The sequence below is a fragment of the Neoarius graeffei genome, chromosome 19 (assembly GCF_027579695.1).
Source record: "Neoarius graeffei isolate fNeoGra1 chromosome 19, fNeoGra1.pri, whole genome shotgun sequence".
Taxonomy (NCBI): domain Eukaryota; kingdom Metazoa; phylum Chordata; class Actinopteri; order Siluriformes; family Ariidae; genus Neoarius; species Neoarius graeffei.
Window position 1 is genome coordinate 5,050,495 of NC_083587.1, and position 6,293 is coordinate 5,056,787.

A 6,293-nucleotide genomic window follows, 5' to 3' on the forward strand; every position below is an offset into this window, starting at 1 on the left:
TCTTAAAAGTAATAATAAATTGGTTTATGAATTATCATAATTACAGTAATATATAGATTTAGGCACTGCCTAAAAGCGGAGCTCCCATCTGTTTCTGGGTTGTAGAATTTTCTTATATCATAGCCAGTCTCTTTTGTTTTATTTCTTTACTGGCGAGCACTGGCCACTGGGGGGGGGACTGACTGGTAATTACAACCCCGATTCCAAAAAAGTTGGGACAAAGTACAAATTGTAAATAAAAACGGAATGCACTGATGTGGAAGTTTCAAAATTCCATATTTTTTTCAGAATAGAACATAGATGACATATCAAATGTTTAAACTGAAAAAAATGTATCATTTAAAGAGAAAAATTAGGTGATTTTTAAATTTCATAACATCATCTCAAAAAAGTTGGGACAAGGCCATGTTTACCACTGTGAGACATCCCCTTTTCTCTTTACAACAGTCTGTAAACATCTGGGGACTGAGGAGACAAGTTGCTCAAGTTTAGGGATAGGAATGTTAACCCATTTTTGTCTAATGTAGGATTCTGTCTGAGGTCTTTTTTTGTCGTATCTTCTGTTTTATGATGCGCCAAATGTTTTCTATGGGTGAAAGATCTGGACCCTTCTTCTACGCAGCCATGATGCTGTAATTGATGCAGTATGTGGTTTGGCATTGTCATGTTGGAAAATGCAAGGTCTTCCCTGAAAGAGACATCGTCTGGATGGGAGCATATGCTGCTCTAGAACCTGGATATACCTTTCAGCATTGATGGTGTCTTTCCAGATGTGTAAGCTGCCCATGCCACACGCACTAATGCAACCCCATACCATCAGAGATGCAGGCTTCTGAACTGAGCGCTGATAACAACTTGGGTTGTCCTTCTCCTCTTTAGTCCGAATGACACGGTGTCCCTGATTTCCATAAAGAACTTCAAATTTTGATTCATCTGACCACAGAACAGTTTTCCACTTTGCCACAGTCCATTTTAAATGAGCCTTGGCCCAGAGAAGACGTCTGCGCTTCTGGATCATGTTTAGATACGGCTGCTTCTTTGAACTATAGAGTTTTAGCTGGCAACGGTGGATGGCACGGTGAATTGTGTTCACAGATAATGTTCTCTGGAAATATTCCTGAGCCCATTTTGTGATTTTTTTTCAATACAGAAGCATGCCTGTATGTGATGCAGTGCCGTCTAAGGGCCCGAAGATCACGGGCACCCAGTATGGTTTTCCGGCCTTGACCCTTACGCACAGAGATTCTTCCAGATTCTCTGAATCTTTTGATGATATTATGCACTGTAGATGATATGTTCAAACTCTTTGCAATTTTACACTGTTGAACTCCTTTCTGATATTGCTCCACTATTTGTCGGCGCAGAATTAGGGGGATTGGTGATCCTCTTCCCATCTTTACTTCTGAGAGCCGCTGCCACTCCAAGATGCTCTTTTTATACGATTTTTTGTGGTTTGTCCATGTACGTGTACCACCACTCATACACACCGCCTAGTGGCCAGTGTTAGCAATTACAAGTCATACACACCGCCTAGTGGTCGGTGTTAGTACAACCCCGATTCCAAAAAAGTTGGGACAAAGTACAAATTGTAAATAAAAACGGAATGCAATAATTTACAAATCTCCAAAACTGATATTGTATTCACAATAGAACATAGACAACATATCAAATGTCGAAAGTGAGACATTTTGAAATTTCATGCCAAATATTGGCTCATTTGAAATTTCATGACAGCAACACATCTCAAAAAAGTTGGGACAGGGGCAATAAGAGGCTGGAAAAGTTAAAGGTACAAAAAAGGAATAGCTGGAGGACCAAATTGCAACTCATTAGGTCAATTGGCAATAGGTCATTAACATGACTGGGTATAAAAAGAACGTCTTGGAGTGGCAGCGGCTCTCAGAAGTAAAGATGGGAAGAGGATCACCAATCACCCTAATTCTGCGCCGACAAATAGTGGAGCAATATCAGAAAGGAGTTCGACAGTGTAAAATTGCAAAGAGTTTGAACATATCATCATCTACAGTGCATAATATCATCAAAAGATTCAGAGAATCTGGAAGAATCTCTGTGCGTAAGGGTCAAGGCCGGAAAACCATACTGGGTGCCCGTGATCTTCGGGCCCTTAGATGGCACTGCATCACATACAGGCATGCTTCTGGATTGGAAATCACAAAATGGGCTCAGGAATATTTCCAGAGAACATTATCTGTGAACACAATTCACCGTGTCATCCACCATTGCCAGCTAAAACTCTATAGTTCAAAGAAGCCGCTGTATCTAAACATGATCCAGAAGTGCAGGCATCTTCTCTGGGTCAAGGCTCATTTAAAACGGACTGTGGCAAAGTGGAAAACTGTTCTGTGGTCAGATGAATCAAAATTTGAAGTTTTTTATGGAAATCAGGGACGCCGTGTCATTCGGACTAAAGAGGAGAAGGACGACCCAAGTTGTTATTAGCGCTCAGTTCAGAAGCCTGCATCTCTGATGGTATGGGGTTGCATTAGTGCGTGTGGCATGGGCAGCTTACACATTTGGAAAGACACCATCAATGCTGAAAGGTATATCCAGGTCCTAGAGCAGCATATGCTCCCATCCAGACGACGTCTTTTTCAGGGAGGACCTTGCATTTTCCAACATGACAATGCCAAACCACATACTGCATCAATTACAGCATCATGGCTGCGTAGAAGAAGGGTCCGGGTACTGAACTGGCCAGCCTGCAGTCCAGATCTTTCACCCATAGAAAACATTTGGCGCATCATAAAATGGAAGATACGGCAAAAAAGACCCAAGACAGTTGAGCAACTAGAATCCCACATTAGACAAGAATGGGTTAACATTCCTATCCCTAAACTTGAGCAACTTGTCTGCTCAGTCCCCAGACATTTACAGACTGTTGTAAAGAGAAAAGGGGATGTCTCACAGTGGTAAACATGGCCTTGTCCCAACTTTTTTGAGATGTGTTGTTGTCATGAAATTTAAAATCACCTAATTTTTCTCTTTAAATGATACATTTTCTCAGTTTAAACATTTGATATGTCATCTATGTTCTATTCTGAATAAAATATGGAATTTTGAACTTCCACATCATTGCATTCCGTTTTTATTTACAATTTGTTCTTTGTCCCAACTTTTTTGGAATCGGGGTTGTAGTAGATCTTATAAAACAGGAAAAGGAAAGAAGGCGACGACACCACCTCAGGTGATGCCGAGAGTGCACACTCGTCTTAGTGGTTGTTATCTATTATACTCTAAAGGCATTCGCTCACTGCTCGCGTCTGCACGTGATTGGCTCGAGGCTTGCTAATGAGGCTAAACATTGGTTCTTTGTTCGGGCATGCACCTGGTGTGCTCTGAGATGCGCAGCGGATGCGTGGTTAGGCATAATGTAACATGAAACATAAGCACGGCAGCCTGCTTATCACCAGCCAAGGACACAGAAAGGCGATTACAGCTTGTGGGAAAACAACTTTTCTCAGTACACTATGCCACTTGAGCTCAACACACACAGGGATGAGAATGGGACATTTAAAAAAAACTCTGAAGGGCAGACATAACGCACGCAAAGCGTGCATGGGGGGGGTTCAAAGGGGGGTGCGCCTTATATAATGTTTTCTAATTCAATGATGGTTTAAAACGTTTATAAACTTTAAGATAACAAATATATATCGTGAGCGATAATGGAGGTAACCGTAACGATATATTAGATTCCTCCTGTCTCTATCTTTGACAATTTAAGTAAAACGTACCTTTGTGCTTTTTTGTTTTGATGTGCTCCTGGATGTTTCTAGCTCCTCTGTTTCCATAATTGATCATATCTGAGCACAGAATACACAGAACCTTTCCCGGCACGTCCACTTTTCGGATATGTTCCGTCAGGCACATCGTCACAGTTTGTGTCCCTATCTGTACGGTAACGCTACTATCGAGCCATGCCCATCGGAAACAGTTCTTTATCCCGTTTGATTTATCGATTTCCTTGGCAGAGCCCCGGTGGGGGCCCAGGGGGTGGGAGCTAATTATTTTTGGCTTTTTTTTTTTAACCCCAAAACCATTAATTTTATCAGTAAAAAGTTGCAATGTATTTGGAAATAAATTCCCCTTCTTGGTGGACTACCAGGTGAAAACGATTAATATGGGACAAGAGACTTGTTTTTAATCAATTCACATTTGATGATTTAAAAAAAAAAATCAATGCACCTTTTAATATAAACAAGCTCTACAGTATTATATTTCTGCATTTTAGCTATTCATGTCTTTGAATACTCTAATCCTTTAAAATGAAGTGCAAACCAGAAAAAAGTTCTATCATATAATTCTCTTAAGCTTTCTTCTGATGTTATCATGGTAGCAGGAGGTCTTGCATATTAAGCAGGCAACATTCAACATCACTTATCACTTCCCTTTCAACTGTTGTGTGTACTAACTAGGTTTTATCTGGACAGGATGTTGTGTAATGTAATACAGATACCATATGGTCAATCTGAAGATCAAGATGGTGATTTAGAATTAAAGAACAGGCATGTACAATTGGCATTACATTTGGAAATTTTTTTTTAATCAAAAACTATAAGTTCATCTCGGCCTAAAAAACTTGGGCAGACACTCCCGTGCGGCACATGCCAATAATCCCCCCCCCCCCCCCCCCCCATGAAATGAGCAATAAGTAGGAGAGTTATACATGGTATCATACCTAAAATTTTATCAGACATATAGATAAGATACTATGATTCTCCCCAACATGCTACATTAGATAAGCTAACCCCATTTATAAAAGATGCACACTTGGATATGACGTGTATTTGATATATATGTGATATATATGATGTATATTCATACATTGTTACTTTACGGAAATCTTCAGTAAGTTTGGTCTTTTCAGGACAGCCTGTTGTAGACCTAAATATAATGCACATGAACTGACACTCCTCACCTCAACATGTTCTTTACAATCATTTAAGCCACCATGGGCAATGCTGAAATCACTGCTGCAAACAGTACATCGCGCGAAACGGTCATTATTATTGACCCTTATTAGACAGGGAGATTCTTTTGTGCAATCTGAGCTGAAGTGGGTTTTGTATTTTGGTTTTTTGGGGCGCGCGCTCTCTCTCTGCCATGCCGATCCTGTAGGCTGCACTGACTCAACTAAAAACGTCAGCCCTCAAGAAAAGGGATAAAAGCCCGCCCACACTGAAAGCTGATTGGCTTATTTTGCTGAGTAACCCAATTAGGATGCTCTTTGTCTAGCATGCGCTACATAAACAGGCACACACGCAGTCTCTCTCTCACGCTCCGTCATATGCGCACATTCTAAGATGCGCGAGGTAGACAATGTTGCGCATGCGCGCTCTTGCTCCCTTGCTCTAGATTCCGGGAGATATTCTCCAATTTGCGGGCATCAGGGATTGTTAACCATACACACACACGCCGACCCCCCCCCCGAAATTTTCTCAACGGATTTACACGATTCACAAAAATTACATTTTCAGCGGGAAAAACTCGGAATTCCGCGGAAAATTCTCATCCCTGCACACAGAAACACAGAGAATAGGAATGTTCATTCACTAAATTTCCTTCACATTTCCCCCTTTTTATCCTACAGGATAATAATTGCAAAAGGAAAGAAATGTACACAATTTCAGTGGTAAGAGTTCCTGGAGAGATTTGACTTAACACGTCATTGAGTGTACAGGGATAATGCTAAGGCTGTTTTGTAAGACATAGACGTCTTAAGTTAATGCTAGCAAGCTATATACATAGATCAGGAAACAATAGAACAGAAAACAACCACAAATGAGAGTGTTTTAAGATAGGGCTAATTTCATATCAGCTGTGCTGACGTCGTCAAACAGTGGGTTATAGTCTTCGTGTGGGTTTGGAGGCCAGTCAGGCAAGTCGTCTGGGTCTATTTTCACCATCTGGTAACCAATATTTGTCAGCTGCCTCTGAAACAGACATACAACATGGACAAAAATCAGGGAGCAAACATAGCATCACAATCACTAAGCCCAGGACCGGTATGGTGGATGGAATCAGAGTCTTCCATCCACTGAACCAATGCCACCAACTGTCTTTGACTCTGTGTCAGCCTGGGTTCCTTGTATCGACCACCACACGAATCCTCCCGTGAGCCCCAGCAGGATCAGGATGCTCAGGCCCGCGACTGGGACCTAGCTTATAATGATTTACCCCCTTCATCTTATGTTAACTATGTCTCCGAGTCAACCCTCACCCTTCTTGACGTGTATTGGTGCTCAGAGGGTGGGCACGCCCTATCAGCCCTTGTC